Raw genomic sequence first — 26,615 nt, forward strand, 5'->3', positions numbered from 1 at the left:
TGTCTATGTCTTCCTGTAGTTCCTTCAGCTTCTCCTCTAAGAATTTGGGTGCTGTCCCACTGGGTACATATATATTCAATATTGAAATGACTTTATTCTCTATGGTACCTTTTAGGAGGATAAAATTTCCTTCCTTATCTCTTTTAACGTTATCTATTTTTGCTGCTGCTTTGTCTGGGATAAGGATTGCTACCCCTGCTTTTTTTACTTCAGCTGAAGCAAAATATATTTTGCTCCAACCTTTTACCTTTACTGTATATGTATCTCTCTGCTTCAAATGAGTTTCTTGTAAGCAGCATATTGTAGGATTCTGGTTTTTAATCCACTCAGCTATTTGCTTACATTTTAAGGGAGAGTTCATCCCATTCACATTCAAAGTTATGATTACTAATTCTTTATTGCCCTCCTTGCTATCTTCCCTCTGTTTGTATTTTCCCCCTTTTATCTATATTCCCCAGTCTTTTGTTTCTGAAAACCACCCCCTTCAGTGTGTTTGCCCTCCTATATCACACCCTCCCCTTCCTTTCCCCTTTCCCTTTTTCCTGTTTCCCTTCCCTTCCTTTTGTTATTTACCCTTTTTCCCCCACTCCCCTTCCCTTTCTCCACCCCCCCCTACCCTTTTCCCCTTTTAATACCTGAAAGGTTAGATGTTTTATAATTTAACTGAGTATATGTAGGATGACTTTAAGCTAAGTCTGATGTGAAGAAGATTCAGGTGTTTCTCATCTGCTCCCTTCTTCCCCTCTATTACCATAGGTTTTTTTTGAACCTCTTAGTGTAATGAGATTTACCCAATTCAATCCCCTCCCTCCTCCCATCTCTTTTCTGTCCCCCTTTTTAAGGAAATAGTGTTTTTTAGATCATTCTATCTAAGTCATAGAAAATTCTGAATGTCTGTCCCTTCTAGTTCAGTGTATTCTATCGAATAGAATCAAAATTCCTGAGAGTTATTAGTCTTTCTCACAAGTGAGGTTAAAGTCAGTTACATGTCTTTAGATAGCAGTCTCATGGATCCATCATGAATGTTCATCATTTCTGGCTAGGTATATTCTCTCTGTTAGAGTTACAATTCTCAATATTTATGAGAATCTTTTTTCCCCCATGCTGGGATATAGCCAGTTTCAACGTACTGGATTGCTTTTTTCCCTTTACTGCGCCCCCCTTTTTAACCTTTCCATGTGTCTCTTGAAGCTCCTGTTTGATGTCTAAATTTTCTGCTTAGCTCTGGTCTTTTCATCAGAAATTTTTGGATTTCTTCCATTTCCTTAAATGTCCATCTTTTTCCCTAGAAGAGAAGGCTCAGTTTTGCAGGAAAGTAGATTCTTGGCTGCAGTCCAAGGTCCCTTGCTCTTCAAAATATCTCATTCCAGGCCCTTCGATCCCTTAATGTTGATGCAGCCAGGTCCTGCATGATCGTTACTGTGGCTCCTTGGTATTTAAATTGTTTCTTTCTGGCTGCTTGCAGATTTTCTCTTTTATCTGATAGTTCTGCAGTTTGGTCACAACATTCCTTAGTGTTTTCATTTTAGGATCTTTTTCTGGTCGGGATCTATATACTCTTTCAATAACTACTTTGCCCTCTGATTCCATGATATCAGTGCAGTTTTCCATCACTAGATCCTGTAATATTAAATCCAGGCTTTTGTTTTCTTCAGTGTTTTCAGGAAGTCCTATAATTTTCAGGTTGCCCCTTCTCAATCTTTTCTCAAGGTCAGTGGTTTTGCTGATGAAGTATTTACATTTGCTTCTATTTTTTTCTATTTTTTTATTTTGTTTAGCTGACTCTTGCTGTCTCATGGAGTCATTAGTTTCTGTAGATTCCATTCTTTGTGGGGGGGGGGCAGGAGTTTTCTTCATTAACCTTTTGCAACTCCTTTTCCAGTTGGTCAATTCTACTGTTGAAAGAGCTTTCCATTTGACCAGTTAAAGTTTTAAGAGAATTAATTTCTTTTTGCATTTGCCCATTTGAGGATCTGAGAGAATTATTCTCATTTTGTATTTGTCCAATTGAGGATCTGAGATATTTATTCTCATTTTGTATTAGTCCAATTGATGATGTGAGAGATTTATTCTCATTTTGTAATTCACCAATTGATGATCTGAGAGATTTTTTCTCCTTTTGTATTTGTCCAATTGTACTTTCTAAGGTTTTGTTTTCTTGTTGCAAGGTATTAATTGTCTCTCCCAAATTTTTAAGATCCTTCCTTATTTCTTCAAGGAATTCTTTCTGTGCTGAACACCAGACTGTATTCTCCTCAGAGGTTCTAGGTCTCTCTGAGTTAGGGTCTTTCCCTTCTTAGAATTTTTCTATGCATCCACCTTTCTGCTGACCCTTCTTCATTTTGCTAAGACCTGAGTTGGGGAGGGGCTGGTTCACAGGGTCTTGGGATTGCTAAAGGCTTTACTCACTGAGTGCAGTTCCTCTGGTTGGCCAGTAGGACATGTTGGTTGCTTTCTCTGGAGTCTCTGTGACCTTGATTGAGGCCTTCTTCCTTTGCTTGAAGGGAGGAGTTGGTGCTATTGAATTGTTTTGCCTTCACTCAATGGTGGGCTTTACCCTGGCCTGAGGTCATTCACTCTTAATTGTCAGCTGGGCTGGTTCTTCTGCTCACACACCTGGGCCTGAGGCAGAAGTAGTTTGCATTTGTTTGCTCTGGGAGGAGGTCTGAGCTGCAATGGGATTCTTGAGTTCCTCAGCCCAGAGGAGACCAGGGATGGTGTGTCCCCAGCTCTCCTGCACTGGAAATCTCCCTCCAGCCCTGTTTGCAAGCTCCGGGGCAATAGCACCAACACCAGTGCCTCTGCTCCCTAGTTGACTCAAGCCCCTGCCATCTACCCCCACTGCTGATCCAGCAGGTCTGGCTCTCTGGCCCTCAGACTCCTGGTTCCAATTCATCTGCTAATCTTGCTGGTTGGGGCTGATCCTCCCTCTGAGCCCAGACTCACCTGCCTGGATTCGGCCAAAGCTGCTGCTGGAGACAAATCCTGAGGTAGGTGTTCTTTCTCCTGGCTTTTCTTTCTGGGTTTTGTGGCTTGGATTTCTTTTAAGAGGTGTGTTTCATGTGATAGATGGGGAAGAGATCAGGAGTCTTTAGAACTATGCCTGTCTTCTCTCCGCCATCTTGGCAGGAAATCTGTTTTTATTTTCTTACATATTTTGGAAGAAAGTGGAAATAGAGATCTGAATAATCACAGTAACATATTAAAGAAGACATGAACTATGTTAGTACTATGCCAAAAAGTATCTCCATAGGTTTTTGGCAATGTTGTTGTTAGAACTTCATGCTCAAAGAGGAGCAAAATAAAATCATGATGTTGGGTTCAAAGTACATTGGATCAGACTGTGACTGATTATACCAATATGATATTAGCGGTCTCTACCACAAGTCAGGCACAAATAATCTATGTGACTATTTGTGAAGGAGATGTCTCTAAATTTGTGGATCTCATGCTACATTTGAGCTACTGTAATTCCACTTTACTTATAGAACACAATACCATGGTGGCCCGCAACTTACCAATTTCATTACTTCAGCTCAGGAGATAACAGAGCTGAAGATGAAAGGGATATCAGAGGATATCTTGTCCAATTGTCTCAATTTACATATGGATAACCTATTCACAAAAAAAGTCATAAGTAATATGCTCAAGGTGAAATAGAATGAGTCAGAATCAGGATATGAAAGAGTCAAACAGAGTCAGTTTTTTAACATATCTGGAGTTCCATTTTCTCCTTTAAAAAATGTAACAAGGAGGGGTGGCTAGGTGGCACAGTGAATAGAGCACTGATCCTGAAGTCAGGAGTACCTGGGTTCAAATCTGTCCTCAGACACTTAATAATTACCTAGTTGTGTGGAAGCCACTTAACCCCATTGCCTTGCAAAAAAAAAAAAACCTAAAAAAATGCAACAAGGAGCAGCTTGGTGGTGCAGTGGCTAGGGCACCAATCCTGGAGTCAGGACTATCTGAGTTCAAATTTGGTCACAGACATTTAATAGTTATCTAGCTATGTGATCTTGGGCAAGTCACTTAACTCTACTGCAAAAATGAAAAAATATTAATTAAAATATAACAAGTGCTAATGATCTTTAAGGTTCCAACTCAAAATCTTAGATCTATTGAAGGTTACGCTATTTTTGCCCTGTACTAAGATTCTATGGTATTTTTGATCAATATTTAAATACAGGCAAAAAATCTTCCTTGTTAGAAGTACTGTAAAACAGGCACCTTAGCCAGTACAATCACAGGCATGTCCCCATAAACTTTGTATACTTTAAGAATTTCGGGGTGGCTAGGAGGTTCAGTCGATAGAACATCAGCCCTGGAGTCAGGAGTACCTGAGTTCAAATCTGACCTCAGACACTTAATAATTATCTAACTATGTGGCCTTGGGCAAACTACTTAACCCCATTTGCCTTGCAAAAACCTAAAAAAAAGAATTTCATCTCAATGTAAGGAAAGGTACAAAAGTTAAACCTATTTGAATGTTTTTTTACTGGTTGTAATTTTTCTTCAAGTTTTGATTCTGAACAATATATTGATTTAAGATATATTTTAATACCATTTAAGAGCAAGTCATTATTGTCAAAATGTGTCTTTTCCTCAAATTATGAACTAGACAGACAAGTACAAAAAGTCAAGTAAGAGAACTAAAAAACAGATTTCACTTCATCCATTCATTTAGAAAGTTTTACATCTAATAATATTCTAATTTCTAATAAAGTCCTTGCATTTCCTACTTTAATATGCAGTCATTACTGTCACACATACTTTGAAGTATAGCTTCTTTAGCCAGAAAGGCACTATTTATTTAAATCAGAACTCTTTTATGTAGTTATAAAAAAAAACTATCAAAAGGCAGAGAAAAAGAGGTAACTGGTATTTATATATATCTTTTCCCATGTCCTAGAAAATTTTCAGTGCTTTTCATAAATTCTCTTGAAATTCTGTCTGAGGTTTCTGGAAAACTTTCCAAAGGTATATCCTTCCTAATATTTGTCCAAATTGTGCAACTCTGGTTCTAGTTGTCTTATTTGTTCCTTTTTTATTAATTCTATTAATTTTAATTTATTTATTAAATTTAATAATTTAATTAACTTATTTGTTATTTTTTTTACTTTTCCCACTTTCTCTCTCAATTAGTTTTTTTCTTTTCCCTCGGACTTTTTACTCTTTATCCCTTTTATGCATCTTTATGTTCTTTCTTTTAATCATTTACTATGATTTTTATGTAATAGTTTGCTTTGTGCAGAATTCACTAATAATATTAACAATAATAATAACAATAATAATAATAATAAAAAATTCTACCTCCTTTTGCCATCTTTCATTTCTTGGCTAATTTAGTTTATAGCACAATGTAAATAAGAAACATCTATTAATATAACTTATTTGCCTTTGATTCTCTATTGCCCTTTTGGCCATTTACAATTTTTATACATTATTATTTCTCATCATTTATAGTCACATGGTTTTATGAGCATTTTTTTGTTAAAAACATGAATTTTTGTGTTAAATAGTAGATTGAAACTCTTGAAATAAGCAGGCAATTTAGCAAATGAAATTGAGCCTACTTTAGTCTTCACATTTTGCACCAAGCTTTTTGTCTATCTACATTGCTTATCCAAGATTATTGAAACATTGGACTACCTTATTCTCTGGACCTAATTTCTTGTCCTAATTTGAATAATGATTATTCCTTGCAGACCAACAGAATCTGAGATTAAGATGGGACCTCATAAGACTCTGTCTTGAGGTCAAATCTCTAGGGAACTTGATAACCTACCTGACTTCAATCCTCAGTGATTAATAAACTATGCAATCTGCCCAAAACCTTCTCATCCCAGTGAATCTAAATCTGTTTTTATTATTCAAATCCCAATCTCCATACTCTATTTGTTGAGTATCTCACTCTTTCTGGCCCCCCATTTGGGGTTTTCTTAGCAAAGGTACTAGAATGGTTTGCCATTTACCTCTGCAGTTTATTCTTCAGATGAAGAAATGGATGCAAATAGGATTAATTGATATGCCCAGGGTCACAGAGCTATAAGTATCTAGGACAGAGCTTCCTGAATCCAGGTTTAGCCTTCTATCCATTTTGTCACCTGGCTGCTTCATCCCCCCACTATTTACATCCTTTTGGCCATATCCTAGATTTTACTTTAAAGCTATTCCTTCCTCTTCGATCTGTGGAATGTCTTTTCTATAAGTTACATGCATGCCTTCATCTTACTTTTGTGAGGTTTTTATCTTTTTGATGGTATTTTATCTTTTCCCAATTAAATATTTTGATAATTTTTGCATTCATTTTTACAAGATTTTGAGTTCAATTTTTTCTTTCTTTTTCCCTCTCCCCCCTTCCCCTTTGGAAAATGATATATTTTGGGGCGGCTAGGTGGCGCAGTGGATAAAGCACTGGCCCTGGGATCAGGAGTACCTGGGTTCAAATCCAGTCTCAGACACTTAATAATTACCTAGCCATGTGGCCTTGGGCAAGCCACTTAGCCCCATTTGCCTTGCAAAAAACCTTTAAAAAAATGATATATTTCATACATGTGCAATCATCTCTAACATTTCCAAATTAGTCTCAATTGTGGAAAAAGAAATGGATCAAAGGAAAAAATATGTTTTGATCTTTATTCAGAATCTATCAGTTCTTTATGTGCCTATGGATAGTTTTTTTTCCTTCATGAATCCTTTGCACTTGTCTTGGATAATTGTGTGACTGAAAAGATGTGAATCTTTCACAGTTGATCTTCACACAATGCTGCTCATGCCATGTTCATTGTTTTCACTGATTCTCCATATTTCACTTTGAATCAATTAGTATAAATCTTTTTTGGGTAATTTGTCTTTCATCATTTCTTATTGTACTATAGTATTACATTACAGTCATATACCACATTCCCCAAATATTGAGCATCCCCTCAATTTCTAATTCTTTGTCACCACAAAAAGGACTGCTATAAATATTTTTTCATATATAGGTCCTTTTCCCTTTTTTATGATCTTTTGGATTACAGACCTACTAGTGATATTGATGAATCAAAGGTGATGCACAGTTTGGTTATTCTTTAGGTGCAAATGCAAATTGATCTCCAGAATAACTGGAATAGTAGTTCACAACTCCATTACTAGTGCATGTGTCTTAATTTACTTACATCCTCTCTAACATTTATCATTTCCCTTTTTGTTATATTAGCTAATCTGATAGGAGTAGGTGATATCTCAGGGTTGTTTTAATTTGTATTTCTCTAATCAAAAATGAATTGTAGTACTTCTTCATATGTCCATGCTAAGGAGAAATCTTTACTCCTTTCCTGACTCGTGGTTTAATCTGTAAGTGACCACAAGCACACTTTTCTGCCTTGGGAACCATGGGTATTTCCTTGCTCCCCTGTGATGCAAGGTGAGGTATGGTGTGCTACTACTCCTCCTCACCTGGGATTGACACCAAGAATTGCAATACAGAAATGAAAATGGGCAAAGCAACAGAGTCCTGTGCTAATAGTTGCACAGAGACCCATATAATCTTCTTCTGAACAGTTTTACAAATTCTTTATTGTCTATGGGCTAAGAATCCCAAAGCAAATGCTGTCAAGGCTGATTCAATGACTCCTGGTTTTCTGGAACTTGGTCTATTCTGGAGCAGTTTGTGCTAAAATGTACTCCTCTCCTTGTTGAACAGATTTTTCCTGCTACCCTTCTAAGTTGTCCTATGGTGGAAAATTATTTCACTCTTTCTTTTTGTGAGTTCTTCCACACTAGAATTTTTTAATGGTCATTTAAAGTTATCTGGAAGTGGAGCACAATATGGAACTAAGCCCAAAGAGAAATAAAACTGATCAGACACTTTGACCCAGAAATTCCAATTCTAGGTCTATACCCAAAAGAAATCATAAAAATGGAAAAAGTCCTACATGTTCCAAAATATTTATGGCAGTTCTTTATGTAGTGGCAATTATCAGTTGGGGATTGGTTGAACAAGTTATGGTACATGAATATTATGGAATGCTATTGTTCTCTAAAGAGCCATAAATGTTGAACTAGAGAAGAATGGAATGAATTACAAGATCTGATGTTGAGTGAAGGGAGCAGAACCAAGAGAACATTCTACACATAAACAACAACATTGTGAGTTGATCAACCTTGATGGATGATGCTCCTCTCAGCAGTTCAGAGAGCTAGGACAACAGCATTAGACAAGCTATGGACAATGTTATCCCCATCCAGAGAAAGAAAAACAAAACAAAACTCACACACAAAAAAAAAAAACCTTCAAAAATCTGATGGATACTATATTTACTTTTTAAAAAATTCTCTTATGTACTTCTTCTTTTCCTTAATCCTAATTCCTGATACCAAAAATGACTAATCTGGGGGCAGCTAGGTGGCACAGTGTATAGAGCACTGGTCCTGGAGTCAGGACTACCTGAGTTCAAATCCAGCCTCAGACACTTAATAATTACCTAGCTGTGTGGCCTTGGGCAAGCCACTTAACCCCATTGCCTAGAAAAAAAAAAAAGAAAGAAAGAAAAAATGAAAAGAAACTTAAAAACCTAAAAAAACCCCAAAAATAACTAATCTGTAAACATGTTTAATACAAATGTGTATGTACAAGGCTAATCTGACTGTTCACCACTGAAAGGAGGGGAATGGGAAGGAAGGTTGGAAGGAAATTTTGTAACTTTAAAATATACATATGCATACAGATGAATGTTGGAAAAATAAAATATCAATTAAATACTATATGGAGGAGTTTGGGGAGAGTTCAGGAGAGTCCTTGCTTTTGCTCTATCATCTTGACTGCTTCTCTAAAGTGTAATTATTTAAAAAAAGAAATCTAGAAAAGAAAAGGAAGTATAGTTAACTAAATTATCTCTAAGAACTTTCCCAGGTCAAAAAATTATATAATTCAATGATTTATTAAATCCTTACCCATACTAACTGAGGGAATTTGATTATCAATGATAATCAAAAGGGTATCTTTTTTACCATTTATTGAGACTAAATGTTTCTCTTGGACTGATTGCAAAGATTTCTTGGACATAGTCCCAGGATTCTTTTACCTTGTCCCAAATCCAATCTATGAGAATCCTTCAGGTCATGTTAGGCCAATAGATGTGAGTATTTTTTTTAAGGTTTTTTTGTAAGGCAAACAGGGTTAAGTGGCTTGCCCAAGGCCACACAGCTAGGTAATTATTAAGCGTCTGAGACCGGATTTGAACCCAGGTACTACTGACTCCAGGGCCGGTGCTTTATGCACTAGGCCACCTAGCCGCCCCCAAGATGTGAGCATTCTTTTAGGATTAGAAGAAAGATCCATGAAGGATGTTGTCAGGGGTACATAATCTTTTTGTGAGCTCTTCTAAGAATGTTTCTAAATTCTCAAAAATAAAATATTTAGGATTTGTTAAAAAGGATTAAACTTGATAAAAAATGAAATATATTAATTTATAGTTATCAAAATATACAAATATGTGTAAACGATCATATGTATATGCATGCATGAATATGAATGTTTATGCTAATATATGTTATAATGCTATATATATATATATATATATATATAAAATTTTTAAAATTCAATGACTCTAGATTAAGAGATTTCAGAGAAAGCACTGGGACTCTACAAGTGGAGGAACATACATAGAACAAATTGTAACTAATAGATTGATTTCAGGACAGTATATATATATTGAGGAATGGTGAGGAGGTGCCTAAAACACGTTCTGTGGAATGTCCAAACTTCTAAATGCTCCTTCAAACTTTTATAACAGTCTCTTTGTGTGCTGTTAACACAAGGAAAAGGTAGAAATATTATTCCCTTTATTCCTTCATTTTTAAACCTAAGAAAATATAAAATATTGATAAATTGTGGTGAAAACAAAAGAAAAATTACATATAATATAACTGGAAATCCATTCTGGAGGAGTGGGTCCAAGTAATGAGACTAGATTCTTAAAGAAAGGCCAAGAAGGATAGTGAGAGATAATTCTAATTTACTGAATTCTCTCTGTTAATTATAATTTCAAAATTTTTTTCTCTAATGGGCAACCCCAAAGTAGTATATTATTTTTTCTTCAAATACTTCATCTGTGACATGATTTTTCAATATTAATGTTGATCTATGTGATAACAATGTTTATTCAGACCTACTAAAACAACAAAATCCAACCTAATTACCATCTTAGTGCAGCTTTCAGAGGTAAAATTAGCATCAATGACCTTCATGTTGGGTGTGTTATGGCAGTTAATAATCAACTTGAATTGAGAATCTCAGGTGAAACCAAGGGTCTTTAACCCAGTCAGTAGCTAACTGTCAGTAAATGCTTTACTGGGAGGTCATCAGTGCTTTTATAAGTCATAACAATGAAAAAAGAAAAACAGAGAATATTAAATGTTAAAAGTTAAACTGTAAGTTACCATGAACATCATGTTTTCCTAATACCTGCAGTAATCAAAGGAAAGTAATTCTTAATTATTAGTATTCCAGTAACATTATAATTGCTGCTTAGATATAAATTTGTTATATAGAATCCAAAGCAACATGAGGCTCAAGCAGAAGAAGCCATTTAGCAAGCAGAACTGTTGGTCTAAAAGGAACCTGAAGAGGTAATTTAAAACAAACCTTTCTCTTTTGTCCAAATAGTCATAACTTAAGCCACTACCTTATTGAAGATCTTCAGAGAAAGACATTTGACAGTTATGAAAAGTGTAAAAGTGGAGAGTTTTAGAATTGTCAGAGACCTAGAAATCGGTTAACAAATTGGAAATATACAAATAAGATGTCAAAAGTATCCATACCCATATTTATCTCTTATTTGAGTTTATACTGCAAAAAGGCCATTGATAAGAAGTCTCCAGATACATGACAATATTTGTAATAGACAATTTGTGATAGTAAAGAATTGGAAACAAAGAATATGTAATGTTTATGGGAAATGGCTATAAAAATTATGGTATATACGTGTAATTTTGCTGTAAGAAGTGATGAATGTAATGAATGCCAAAAAACATGGAAAGAACTACTTAAACCCATAAAGAGAAAGGAGCAAAGCCAAAAAAAATTACATCCAATTACCATAACTATGTAAATGGAAAGAACAACACACTTACACACACACACACACACACACACACACACACACACACACAGCACGACCACCACCACCACTACCACCACCAACAATGACAGCAAACAAACCAAAAACAAAACCAAACAATAGAATGTTTTTGGACTTTTACAATGTATTATTACTTGTGTTAATATTTTTCTCTTCTCTTCTTTCTTCTTTTCACATTTCTTTCCTTTCTTTCCACTTTTCTTTCTCCCTCTCTCCCTTCCTTCTTCCCATTTTTTCTTTCTTTTCTCCCTTTATCAGTGGGTACTCTGCCCAAAGGCCTGGTAAGATATTTTGGAATTTACACTCCCCAAATCACTCTGATTCATTGATTGGCCAACAATATGTTCCAAGTGAAGCCCCACTTGGTCATTGTTTGGTTCACATTTGACTCAAAGTAAATGTAAGGAGCAATGTTTCTGTTTTGGGCAGAAATCCTGAGGCTTCTTCTTTGTCCAGATTTAATTTTTTTTTTGATTATACAAAAGAGGCTACTCATTGCTCCATTTCTTACTGGCTTTAATCGCTGTCCCCACCCCACCCCACCCCCCACCCAAGTTTCATTTTCCTTTTGGACTAGGTAAAAGTGGTCATTCTTTACTTCTTTTTCTCTTCTCTTTCTTTTTTTTAGCCTTAATCACTGACTGGGAGTTACTTCAGTCAAACTGGTAACTGTTACAGGACTTAGCTCAAAAAGATGAACATTCTACATTACATCCAGAGCAATCTCCACTTGTCCTGATCCATATTTGGCCACTGGATCCAGATGATTCTGGAGGAGAAAGTGCTTGAAGCCCCTTTTCTCACCCCCCCCACCTACACTTAAATCCAATTCATTTGCTTGTCATGGCATCATCTCTTTGATTTTATCCAAGTTCACACAGCTAGTAAATAGCTGAGGCCACATTTGAACTTACATGTTCCTGAATCCAGATCTGTTTCTCCATCTACTATATCATCTAGTAGTATGGGAAAGGGAGTGAAATGAAAAAAACAAAACAAAACAAAACAAAAAATCTGGAAAGGTAAAAAAAAATAACACAAGCTGTAAAGAACTTTTGATTCTAACCAATATCATTATATATTTGATCCTTTAGATCATAGAGGAAAATAGGGTTTATTGAGGAGTTAGTGTAGGTGGAGCTTTATATAGTCATTCCTGAACCTGAAAAATTACTTTGGCAGGTAAATGAAGGATAGTTTGGGGGTTGGGAGATACGTGAAGCACTGTGGGATAACCAGAAAACTATTGAAATATTCCAGTTAAGACTTGATAAAGGCTGGACTAATGTTGTATGTATATGACTGGAACTTATGAGAGAATTATGAAAGTAGAAATGACCAGATTTGGCAAAGGTTTAACTGTGGAGGTGAATGAATAGTCCATTAAGGAGTTACTTCTACTTTGCTATAAGGAAAGACAATAAAGGAACACTATCTGACAATATGAAGAGATCTGACTTATATAGAATATTATTCTACTAGTCTTTCTAATCCCATAAAGCAGGAAGTATATTTCCTTATTTCTTTGGATAGCTCCTGGTTTCTTCGGTTACACCTTTGGTTACTCCCAGTTTGATTTGCTTTTCATGATCCTTTCATTTATCTTCTTGAAATTTTACATTTCTGCTTTTATTATTCTACATCAGTTAATGCAAATCTTCTGAAGTTTCTCAGATATCATCTCATTTATAAATACTTAATAATATTTCATTTTATGTATTTTTCATAGTTGATTACCATACATGTAAAAACATTTTGTTTCTTATCCTAATGCTGCAAAAATGTAGTTATTAATATTTTAATATAGATTGAAATTCATTTTTTATTTCCTTGGGATTTAGTAAATGTCCAGTGGAACTATTGATGGATCTACATTAGAGGAAATTTAATCACATCTTTTGTGTGATTTAAAATTGAAAGGCAGAATGTCTGTAATTCTTCATGGCTTATAACAGTGTTTTCATGAGTCTACCTTTCCATAGTTCCCTTGATCTTTCCTATCATTTATCATTTTTTCTCAATTTATATGTTATAATTACAACATCATAGTTGTTTTAATTTATATTTCTGTTAATATTAATGAGAAGAAATATGTTTTAATTTTGTCATTTAGTTTCCTATTCTTTGAAAAATGTTGATATTTTACAATCATTTATCTATTGGGAATGGTCTTTAGTACTACATTCTTGTATAAGTTTGTGTGTATTTTGGACATCAGGTTTTTATTAGTAGTATTTAATGAGATTTTGAAACTTTTTATACAGAAATTTGCATTGACTGCTTTTGTACTTCTCATCACCCACATTTCCCAGAGTAGCTAGGTGCTACAGCTGAGTGACACAGAGGACAGAGCATTGGACCTGGAGTAAAAAAGACCTGAGCAAAATCCATCCTGAAACATTTGTTATATAACCTTGGCTAGTGATGTCACTGCTGTCTATTTTATCAACTATAAAATTGGGATAATAATAGTATCTATCTCCCAGGATTATTGTGAGGATAAAATGAAATATTAGTCAAGTCTATAACAAAGTTCCTGGAACATGGTAGTCAGTTAATAAGTCCTTGTCTCTTCCTTTCTTCCTTCTTTGTTTCCTTCCTTTTCTTCCTTCATTTCTTCCATCCCTTCCCCTTCATCCAAAATCTATATCAAAAAAAATTATTAGCAAGATTTATTAAGATGCTATGATGTGTCGGGCTCTGAAGATATAAAGAAAGGCAAAAGCTAAAATATTTCATTAAAACTTACCAACACACAGAATAAATCAGCATTCCTCTTTGGGGACAAGTTTAGTCATTATTATTGCAGAACATTGTTCCAATTTTTTTTAGATTTTTTGCAAGGCAATAGGTTTAAGTGACTTGCCCAAAGTCATATAACTAGGTAATTATTAAATGTCTTGTCTGAGAACAGATTTGAATTCAGGTCCTCCTGACTCAGGGTGTATGTCTATCGCCTACACCACCTAACTGCCCCTCAGTTTCAACTTTTAACTGCTACTTCATTCTATTTTTGCTGTTTTGGTAGTTATATTATTTTTGATTCAACTTACTCAATTTTGCTTCAGGGCTTTTCTATATCCATATAAATATTGTCTCTTACATCATTAGATTTATTTTTGAAAAAAGTAATTACCACATACCTTTTCAGCTTTCCATTCCAATTGAAATGATCTTTTCCATCTTTTTTAGGTATGAGGAAAAAACCACTGATCTCAAATCAAAAATATTTTTTCCACACATTTGAGCAAGATGATTTCTGTTATTGTTGTTGTTTTGGACTTTTTTTCTTATTTGGGATTAGTGTAAAACACTCCTGTATTGATTCCTGGTGATTTAAAATAGTTGTATTTGATCACTGTTCCTTTAATTGTGATGACATTTTCTATAGTTCCAACACCCAGAACACTAATCTTTATTTTAAAGGGACCGACAATATCTGTCTGAAAGAGTACAGTAAAAGACATCAGTAAAAACTAAACTCTTAGGGGCTAATTAATTTAGAGAATAATGCAAGTGGCTACCTTGAGGAACTTTAGAATCAGCTGAGGTTGTTACTTTAAGAATTCCAGGCTAGTCCCTATCTATTTTGAGCATATTAACATCGACAAAAACATTCAGCATAGTTGACATTTCTCTACTAAAAGTGAAACCTGGATGTAATAGAAAATATTGTTTTTCTCTGCCAGCATTTTAAATACAAAACCCAACACTCATACATCTCCAATAGTTTCAGATGCAAATGCAATAAGAAGTATCTAAATTTCCTTGGTTTCTGAAGCCTCTATCAATTCTGAAAAGTCTTCAGAACAAACTTATTTTTACAGACTCAGACTGGTAGAAAACTGGATCCCTCAGGTCTAATGATCAAATCTCTCATATTTAATGAGCAATTGTTCTTCCAGTTTCCTGAAAAGCTGTTTTCAAGAATTACTAGACATCCAAACCATATTTAATTCCCTTTTGATTTATAAAATATTGTTTTAGAATAAAAGGTGCCAATCTGTCATTTATCCTAAAAAGACTGAAAAAACCATACCCAACATCTCATTTTTTTTATAACAATAATTTATAAATGCCTTAAACAGAAAGTTTTGGACATAAGGAATGCTCTCTACACTGAAGTTATATATGTTTAAATGTATAAGACATATATTTATAATTTGCTTATATATGTGTGTATAATATGTATATACATATACACGCAAAAATATATGAAATATATATGCATATAATGCATCAAACTTAGGGACATAATAAAACATCAAGGGTTAAAAAAGTAGTATAACTCAAATAATCTAGACTTTAAATAATAATTCTCAAGATCTAGCATAAATGCTATTTAATGAAACAAAAGTGTAATAAGTCAGGGGCAGCTAGGTGACTCAGTGGATGGAGCACCAACCCTGGAGTCAGGAGTACCTGAGTTCAAATCGATCCTCAAACACTTAATACTTACCTAACTGTATGGCATTGGACAAGCCACTTAACCCCATTTGCCTTGGAAAAAACCTTAAAAAAATGGTATAAGTCAGTCAATGTGTCAGACACTTTTATGTCACACTATGAAAACAGTTTATTGCTATGTTATCTATCATTAGATGTAAGCTCCTTAAGGTCAAGGAATATCTTTTGCCTCTCTTTTGTTTTTATCCCTAATGCTTAGCACAGTGCCTGATATATAGTAAGCCCCTAAGAAATTATTATTGCAGGCATTGGTGGGGGCAAGGGAGTGTGAATGAAGCTGAGGTCTGCACATGGAGGAAGTAAAGAGCCAAAAATGAAACAAAATGAATAAAGCGCACCCACCCTAACACAAAAAAGTTTATAGACAAGAAATTATGGTTGAAATTAAATGGTGGAGGGCAGCAAGGTGGTGCAGTGGATAGAACACTGGTCCTGGAGTCAGGAGTACCTGAGGTCAAATCCAGCCTCAGACACTTAATAATTGCCTAACTGTGTGACCTTGGGCAAGTATTGCTATTGCTTTGCAAGAAAGAAAGAAAGAAAGAAAGAAAGAAAGAAAGAAAGAAAGAAAGAAAGAAAGAAAGAAAGAAAGAAAGAAAGAAAGAAAGAAAGAAAGAAAGAAGGAAAGAAGGAAAAAAAGAAAGAGAAAGAAAGAAAAATTAAATGGTGGGAGGCATGTCTTAGGAATGTTGCAGGGGTTTGATCCATTTATGAATCTTGTGATTGATGAATGTGTACAGATGGCACCAGGTGGACACAGAACACTATTGGAATGGTTGTGATCTAAGGAAACAGCATCATTATGTTAGAAGCCTTGGAAGGAGTTTAGGGAAGGAAGCACTGTCGATGCCCTGAATCTCCACTTTTACTTTACATTCCCACAAGCCTCTTTTTTTTCTTTTGATACATCAAATTAGACAATGTATATTCTTTGTTTAACTTTTTGAAAATAAACTTTTTGTAAGATGTTTAAAAAAAAAGAAAATGTTATTGCTTGATTCTGTTTCCATAATATACCTATTAATTGTCATATCAGTTTCTCTTGAACAAACAATGCAAGGAGAGGGAAAGGTAGCAATTTTTAAAAGAGGGATTTCAAATTTATCACATTATATGCCTAGAAATGAATTTAAGAAATTATCTTCCAGGAAGTATTCTCTCTGAAAGGCTTTAATATGGGATTTCAGAGGAAGAATAAACAATAATTTAGAAAGACAAGGAAATATTTTAGTGCACATTATTAGAACTACTAGATATTTAGCTGTATATTTTTCATTATTTTATTGTGAAACAATATGTACATCTCTGTGTTGAATTACTTTAAAATCATTCACCAAATTTCAGCCTAATGCACTAATTTTTAATGAAGAGAAAGCTTGAGACCTAAAGATGGGGAGCAAATTATCCAGTTAATGGTAGAAAGAGGAGTCAATCTGGGTAACCTGATGCCAAATATATCATACTTTCTAACACAGAGAACATCAAATAAATATATTTGGTACTTCATATTTCATAGTGACAATGAAGATTGATACAAAAAATTAAGAAATTGCTTAATATAAAACTCTCTTTGTACAAAGACAACATAGCTAGTTTGGTGATAAGCAAAAAATAGCCCTAAGTATTAAAGTAAAGCAATATTTTTTGATATTGTGGCAATGTGGAATTTCCTAGCATTAAGATTTTGCACATGAATGATTTTATTATTCTTCATCTTAATTATGTACACATAATGTTATATATGGACTGTTTCAAGTTTGTATAGTAAGAAGGCAAATAAAGGACTTTGGGAAGGGTTGCATTATTTTTATGGAAATTCTGGAGTGGTGAGATATCAAAGAAATTTTAAAGTCTTTTGAAAAGTTTAGAAAAGAGAAAGAAGAAAAATGGAGAAAAGAAATGAGGGTCAAGCAGGAAAATTATAGAAAATTGACTGGTTAAATCAAGTCCTTTTTAAAGGAAAAATGACCAAATGGAAAGACTATAAATCATCAAAAATAAAATCAATCAACTGGAAAAGGAATGCAATTAATCAAAAAAGTAAAATTAATTAAATGGAAAAGGAAAATCACTCATTTAAGAATAAAATTAACCATTGGCAAAGGAAACACAGAAACTTATTGAAGATAATAAATACTTAAAAATTAGAATTGTAAAAATGGAAATTCATCACTCTATGAGACATCAAGAATCCACTAAGCAAAATAAAAAGGCTGCAAAAATAGAAGAAAATGTAAAGTACCTATTAAAGAAAAAAAGAATTGAAAAGTAGATCCAGGAGAGATAAATTGTGAATTATTGATTGTCTTGAATGCTTCATTCAAAAAAGAATTTGGAAAATGCCTTTCAGGAAATTATCATGGAAAGCTACCCTAATATCCTAGAACAAGAAGATACAATAGTCCTTTAAAGAATCCATCAAAGGGCAGCTCCGTGGTGCAGTGGATAGAGCACTGGCCCTGGAGTCAGGTGTAGCTGAGTTCAAATCCATCCTCAGGCACTTAATAATTACCTAGCTGTGTGGCCTTGGGCAAGCCACTTAACCCCATTGCCTTGCAACAACTAAAAAAAAAAATCCATCAATCACCCATGGAAAGAGAGTCCAGAATAAAAACTCCAAGGAATATTATAGCCAAATTTCAGAATTCTCAGCCACAGGAGAATATAGTGCAAGTAACCAAAAGAAGCAATTTAAATACCAAGGAACATAATCATAATCATAATTTTACAAGACTTACAAACTTCCACATAAAAGGAACAGAGGACCTGGTATATGATATTATGGGGGACAAAAGACCTCTACTACTCTGAAAAATTCATCATATTCTTTCAGGGGGGAAAAGATGGACCTTCAGTGAAACAGTGGACTTTCAAATTACTTGATATAAAGACCAGAAATGAACAGAAAATTTGATCTTCCAATTACAAGACTCAAGGTAAAAAGGGTAAACAGAAAAAAAAGTGCTAGTCAATATTATTAAACTAGATACAACCTTACAATAGAAAATAATATTTATAATTCTTAAAAATTGTATTTCTCTTAGCATAACTGAAAAAACATACTTAGAGATATGCTAGGGATAAAGGATGACTATGACAGTGTTGAGCCTTTGGCCAATATATCAGCTATTGAGAGCTGAATATAGTGTAAGGAATTGTTCTAAGAGGAAATGGACATAAGTGGATCATGAAATAAATTTGCTTCCAAGGATTGTATTTCTACTGGTACAAAGGGAGATAAAAGGGTCATGAAGTGATCTTGCTTTACTTGATACTTTAGTTAACAAAGACTGGATTACTATAGGGACATAGGGAGGGAGTGTAAATACTTTAGTTAAGAAAGGTTGTAATACTATAGGACAGTTGGAGGGAATGTACTCAATACTTTAGTTAAGGCAGATTGGTAATAAGGTAAAATATGGACATAGGAAGAGAGTGTATTTAGATGGGCTTGACATAAATAGATCTTGAAGTGATTTTACTTTGCATGATACTTTAGCTCATGAGGATATTATATCTTTAGAAGGAACTTGAAATGAGGATGTGATATAAATTGATTCCCAATTGGGTTTAAAAATCTACCCTATAGGGAAGTGGAGTGAGGATTGAGAAAAGGAAAGAAAGAAAAGGGAACTGATAAATGGGAAGGCAAAAGTAAAAGTAAAGTAAAAATTAAAATTAAAAAGAAGAGTTAAATGGAAAAAGGAGTGAAAAATTATTGACAAGTTATAAAAGCAAAGGAATTAGAAAAGTATAAATAGGGGAAGATAGCACAAAGAAATATAAAGTTAGTATTTTTAACTGTACAGGTGAATTGGATGAACTCTCATAAATCAGAAGCAGATGGCAGAATGGATTAAAAACAAGAATCCTACAATATGTTGTTTACAAGAAACACATTTGAAGCAGAGAGATACACACAAGCTTAAGGCAAAAGAATGGAGCAAATTATATTATACTTCAGTAGAAGTTAAAAAAATCAGGGGTAGCAATCCTGACAAAAGTGATCTCATTAAATGTGATAAGAAAGGAAAGTACATCTTCTTAAAAGGCACTACAGGCTATGAAGTTCTATCATTATTACACTTATACATGTTCCACATGGTATAGCATTCAAATTCTTAGAGGAGAAGCCAAACAAATTACAATGAGACATAGCAAAACTATAATAATAGGAGACCTCAACTTCTTCTCAAAATTATATACATTTAACCACAAAATAAAAAAGAAAGATGTGAAGAAGATGAATAGAACTTTAGAAAACTCAGATGTGTTGTACCTTAGGAGAAAACTGAATGGGAATAAAAAGGAATATAGCTTATTCTCTGCAGTATATGCACCTATACCAAAATTGATGATATACTAGGGCATAAACACATCTCACAATCAAATGCAGAAAGGCAGAAAAATATTAAATGCATCCTTCTGTGATCATGATGAAATAAAATTATATTTAATGTAGGGGTGGCTAGCTGGCATAGAAGATAAAGCACCAGCCTTGGAGTCAGGAGTACCTGGGTTCAAATCCAGTCTCAGACACTTAATAATTACCTAACTGTGTGGCCTTGGGCAAGCCACTTAACCCCATTTGCCTTGCAAAAACCTAAACAAAATATATATTTAATGTAGTAATGGAAAGATAAACTAAAAGGTAATTGAAAACTAAATTCCTAAATTTTAAAGAATGAGTGGATCAAGGAGCAAATCAGAGAAATAATCATCAAGGTACAACTAGATGAAACAATGGAAAGAGAACCAGCCCTGGAGTCAGGAATGACCTGAATCCAAATCCAGACTCAGATACTTAATAATTACCTAGCTGTGTGACCTTGAGCAAGTCACTTAACCACACTGCCTTACAAAAAGCCAAAAAAAAAAAAGACTCAACAAATTCATCCAAGACATTAAAAATAATGAGGTATTGTATCAAAATTCATGGGATGCATCCAAAGCAGTTTTTATGGGAAATTTTATCTTAAAATGCTTATATGAATAAAGTAGAGAAAGAAAAAAAAATCAATGAATTGGGCATGCAACTAAAAAAAGCTAGAAAAAGAACAAATGAAATATCGACAATTTCAAACCAAATTAGAATTCTGAAAAATCAAGGGGAAAATAAAACTGAATGTATGAAAACCAATGAAATTATAAAAGTGAGTTAGCTTTATAAAAAACAATAAAATATATAAAATTTTAGTTTAAACTGATTTTTAAAAAGTAAGAAGAAAATCAAATTACTTGTATCCAATAAGAAAAAAGTGGAACTCACTACCAATGAGGAGAAAAACAGATAATTTGGAGCTGTTTTGCCTAACTGTATGCCAATAAATTTGACAACCTGAATGAAATGGATAAATATTTACAAAAATATAAAATACCCAGATTGACAGGAGAGGAATAAATAAATAATCTCAATACTGAATAAGAAATTATAATCCCTAAGGAAACAGTCTCCAAGTCCAGATGGATGAATTCTACCTAACATTTAAGGAACAATTAATTCCAATTCTATATAAACTATTTTTAAAAAATAGGAAAAGTTTTCACAAATTACTTTTATAACACCTGGTTTAGAGACTTAAACCAGGAATAACCAAAATGGACAAAGAAATTTTTAGACCAATTTCCCTAATGAACATTGGTGCAAAATTCTTAAATAAAATTTTAGCGAAGAGATTACAGAAGCTATTATTGTTATTCCAAGTTATTACACCATAGTCTGTAGAGATTTATACTAGGTTGGCAGGGATGACTCAATATTAGTAAAATACTCAACATAATTGAACTTATCAATAACAAAACCAACAAAAATCATTATCTCAATAAATGCTGAAGCATTTGACAAATTACAACATCCATTCTATTAAAAACACTGAAGAGTATAAGAATAAATGGAGTTTTCCTTAAAATAATAAGCAGTATCTATCTAAATCTGCTAAAAAAATTATATAATTTTAGGATAAACTAAGAACATTTCTATTCTCTCTTTTTTAAATTTTTTGCTAGGTAATTGGGTTAAGTGACTAGCCCAAGGTCACACAGATAGGTAATTATTAAGTGTTGGAGACTATATTTGAATTCAGGTCCTCCTGACTCCAGGGCCAGTGTTCTATGTACTCTATCAGCTAGTTGCCCAGCTAGGAACATTTCTAAAAAGATCAGGAATGAAAAAGGACATCCATTTTCATCACTACTTTTCTCTATAGTATCAGAGCTGTTAGCTTTAGCAACAGAAGAAAAAGAAATTGAAGGAATTAGAATTGGCAATGAAGTAGTAAAACTTTCATTCTTTGCAGATGATATGCTTGTACACTAAGAGATCCTTAGAAAATCAACTAAAAAGTACTTGAAACAATTTACAACTTCAGCAAAGTAGTAGGATTTAAAAGGAAGCTACATAAAATCTTCAGCATATATATGTAGACATATATATATATATATATATATAGATAGATAGATAGATATATATAGATATATATAAAATAAAAACCAAGGGCAAGAGATAGAAAGAGAAATTCCATTTAAGGTAACTGTAAACAACATAAAATATTTGGGAATGGACCTCCCAAAACAAATGCAATTACAATTACAATTACAATTACAATTACAATTACAATTACAATTACAATTACAATTACAATTACAAAGAGGACAGCTAGGTGGCATAGTGGATAGAAAACCAGCCCTGAAGTAGGAGGACTGGAGTTCAAATGTGAACTCAAGACACTTAATAATTACCTAGATGTGTGACTTTGGGCAAGTCACTTAACCCCCTTGCCCTGCAAAAGCAAAAGCAAAAACAGAAACAGAAACATAATTATAAAATACTTTTCACACAAATAAAGTCAGATGTAAACAGTTGGAAAAATGCCAATTGTTCATGCATAGACTGAGATAAACAATAAAAAGAACAATTCTATACAATTAAATTACCTATTCAGTGCCATATCAATCAAACAATCAAAAAAACTTTTTAACAGTAATAAAAGAGAGTAACAAAATTTGTCTGGAGCAACAAAAGTTCAAGTGTATCAAAGGAATTGATGAAAAGAAATGCAAGGGAAGTTGTCTAGTTGTACCAGATTTAAGCTATACTATAAAGTGGCTGTCATCAAAACTATCTGATACTGGCTAAGAAATAGAGAATTGGACTAGTAGATTAAAATAGGTACAAAAGAAACAGTAGTAAATGTCTGTAGTAATCTATTGTTTGAAAAACCAAAGATATTAGCTTCTGGAATAAATATTCATTATTCCACAAAAACTGAAAAATATTATGGCAATAACAAGACATAGAACCAGATTTCACACCCTATACCAAAATAAGGTCAAAATAGGTACAGGATTTAGATATAACATACCTTAGAACAATTTATGAACATACAAATAAATTGGAAAAATTATGTTATAAATTATACATTATAAATTGAACATTACAAATTATAAAATGGATGATTTTGACTAATTAAATTTAAAAAATCTTTTGTACTAATAAAACCAATGCAACCAAGAATATAAAGAAAGCAGAAAGCTGACAAAGAATGTTCACAGCTAGGGGTTCTGATAAAGGTCTCATTTCTAATACATATATATATATATATATATATATATGTATATATACATATATATATATGTATGTATGTATGTATGTATGTATATGTTGAATTGAATTAAATCCATAAGGTTACAAGTCATTCCACAATTGATAAATGATTAAAGCATATCAAGAGACAGTTTTTAAATGAAGAAATTGAAGCTATATATTATCATATGTAAAAATGATCCATACCACTGTTGCTTAGAGAATTGCAAATTAAAACAACTTTGCAGTACCACCTCACTCTGAGATTAGCTAAAGTGTGACAAAAGAGAAAATGATTAATGTTGGAGAAATTATATGAAGATTTTTACTTTAGTGCACTTATCCTAGAGTTGTGGACTAATCCAACCATTCTGGAGAGCACTCTGGAACTATACCCAAAGGACAAAAAAACTTATCATACCCATTGACTGAGCAATACCAATATCAGGCTTAAATCTAAAAGAGATCATGAAAAATGTTTAAAATATTTGTAACTCTTATTGCAGTGACAAAGAATTGGAAATTGAGGAGATGCCCATCAACTGGGGAATGACTGAACACATAATATATGTGACACACAGTATATGACTATTATAAAATTTTATAAGGAACCATGAGCATTTTTAGTAGGAAGAGATGCTTTGTTTTGTCAAAGGTTTTTCAGCATCTGTTAAGATAATCATATGATTTCTGAACTTTAGAAAAGCAAGGATAAAGAGAGTCAACAAGATTATGACTCCTGGTAGAAGGACCTGACAATCAAGAGTAGAACAATGATGAGGCATCTAAAAGGAGAAAAAGGGCAAAAGAAGCTTCATTCAGTACAGAAGACTTGAGTTGCCCAAGTCCACAAGCATTTCCTAAATTGCTCATTATCATGGTATAACATGTTTATGTGCATTATATTTGTGAGAAGGTGTATCCCTGATACACGAAGAGAATGTGTTGTAATTATTGTTCTTATTACACCATTTTAGTAAAAAATTTTTTTTAGGTTTTTGCAAGGCAAATGGAGTTAAGTGGCTTGCCCAAGGCAACACAGCTAGGTATTTATTAAGTGTCTGAGACCTGATTTGAACTCAGGGTACTCCTGACTCTAGGGCCGGTGCTTTATCCACTGTGCCACCTAGCTGCCCCCATTTTAGTAAAATTTTTAAAGCTAAATGTTGTAGAGGGCCAGCCCCTGGGAGTGATATTCACATATACTTAGTGACTTTTTCCATCAAAGATATGTATGGATTATTGCTCATTGTATTGGATCTGTTGGCTCTCCAGTGAACCCTGACCTAGGATAATCTGTGGCTCCAGAGGTGATTGTAAAAGGTTTTTCTGATAGAGAAGTATGCAGATTTCTAAGAAAAAATATTGTAAATTTACCCAGGAAATTGTGAAACTGGGTTTCCTTTAGCTGGTTATTCCTGAGATAAGTTTTTGCTATAAAAAGTCTTAGTTTTGAAAAACAAAGTTGGTAGATTTTTCGCATCCCAACCTCATGTGTTTGGTTATGTTTTCTATTTGATCTGACTCTCGGGAAGTTCATGTCTAGACCCACACCAGAACTATGGTGGCAATAGTTGGTACCTGAACAGGGACTGATGAACAGATGGACTGACAGATAGATAGAGGGATGGACAGCCAGACCTGGAGGGGAATCAATCTTGAAAGGAAAGATAAAGTCTGGACACCTGCAGGTCAAAAGAGTGCTCATAAAGGGACAGTAGGCAATTAAGGTAAATAATTTTTTTTTTATTTTTTCCATCAGGTTTAAAACAGAGAGCATTAAAATGGAACAGGGACAGTCTAAGGATAGAGGACATTATCTGAAAGTGCTAAAGCAGATAATTAAAGAAAGAGATTTGTTAATAACAACAGCAAAACAGTTGGAAGAATCTATTGAATGTGTACAAAAATGTTGTCCTTGGTTTCCAGAAGAAAGGGTATTAAGTATTGAAAAATGGGAAATATGGGGAAATAAATGAGTGAACATTTTAAACAGAAAGGTCAGGAGACATTTCCTATAGGAGTCTTTTCATTGTGGAATATTTTTAAAATCTGCCTGACTCCACCTGGAGATGTTCCTTTAGCTCAGAGTATTTTAAAAGTTGGTGTAGATATTCAAACTATTCAGCTGGAAGATAAGAGTAAAAAGAAGTGAAGGCTTTTGCCTCCAATGCCACCTCTGGATTCTGCCTGCCTTGGGGTGGGGAAGGGGTATGGAGGTCAAAGCCTCCACCATACTTTCCCAGTAGAATCTTCCTCCAGGCTCCTGTTTTATGAACTTGTACCTGAGAGTTTCCTGGAGGCTGGGCCCTGACCCCTCAGGCTGCTGCAGCAGCTGCTGTTCCTGGCCTTCCAGTGATGGCTGCTCCCCAGTCAGCTCCACCTCCTCCTAACTTTAATAACCCACCTTCTGCTCCCTTAAGGTCTAAAGAAGAAAACACTAACAGAGATAAGGGGCATATAAATGCTACTCAAAAAGTAGTGATTAAAAGAGAAGAGATTCCATGGGACATGACAGAGTTATTGTTCTCTTTTCCCAAGTTTGGGAGACCTGATCCAAAAATTAAAGGGATTGTTTTGAGAGATATGATAATTTAAATTTTAAAACAGTTAAAGAATTAAAATCAACATCAAACAATAGCTCATATGTTTTAATTATGAAAGAAATATTAGATAGACAAATATTAGCCCAGAAGATTGGACCATGATGGCAAAAACTGCTTTTACACCAGGAGATAACTTAATATGGAAAACTGAATTTTTTGAGAATTGTACTAATCAAGCTAAAAGAAATGAAGCAGCAGGGTTAAGAATAATATTTGAAATGTTCTCTAGGACTGGTCCATGGGCAGGAATAAATAATCAAATTGGGCATAGTTAACAGGCACATGGACAGGCATGGCTAAAGTTGTCTGAAAAAGGAGGCAATGGATGTGAGAGATCAGAAAGCTTGTTTGCTCATGGCTCCCTTATCTAGGTCTTGAAGTAAACTGAGAGAGTAATTAGGAAAAAGCACTAGATAAAAAAGAGAGAATTGTTTCATGAAGCCTTGATAAAATAAAATAAAATGTTAAAAAATGCTATTTAGTTTCAAAAAACAAGATAATCAGGTTCATTTTAAATTTGATTATTACAGAAAATAATGGGATGATTTTGAGGATTTAAAAATAGAAGACTCCCCTCCCAGCAAAACTTTAGGGCTATTCCTTTAAAAAGAAGTTATTTGATTTTACTCTAAGCTGAAAGGGGACAGGGGATATTCCAATTAGGCTGAGGGATTTTTGAGTGACTGTTTGCTTTCTCAAAAGTTATTATAATAATAATAAGGGGCAGCTAGGTGGCACAGTGGATAGAGCACTGGCCCTGGAGTCAGGAGTACCTGGGTTCAAATCTGACCTCAGACACTTAATAATTACTTAGCTGTGTGGACTTGGGCAAGT

General features: G+C 34.0%; 1 pseudogene; it reads left to right on the forward strand.

Annotated features, from left to right (window-relative positions):
- LOC141498811 (small nuclear ribonucleoprotein G pseudogene) overlaps positions 1-16,422 on the forward strand; it is a 39,304-nt pseudogene extending 22,882 nt beyond the window's left edge.
- Positions 16,423-26,615: the final 10,193 nt, after the last annotated feature.

Source organism: Macrotis lagotis, chromosome X, assembly GCF_037893015.1.
Source record: "Macrotis lagotis isolate mMagLag1 chromosome X, bilby.v1.9.chrom.fasta, whole genome shotgun sequence".
NCBI classification, from domain to species: domain Eukaryota; kingdom Metazoa; phylum Chordata; class Mammalia; order Peramelemorphia; family Peramelidae; genus Macrotis; species Macrotis lagotis.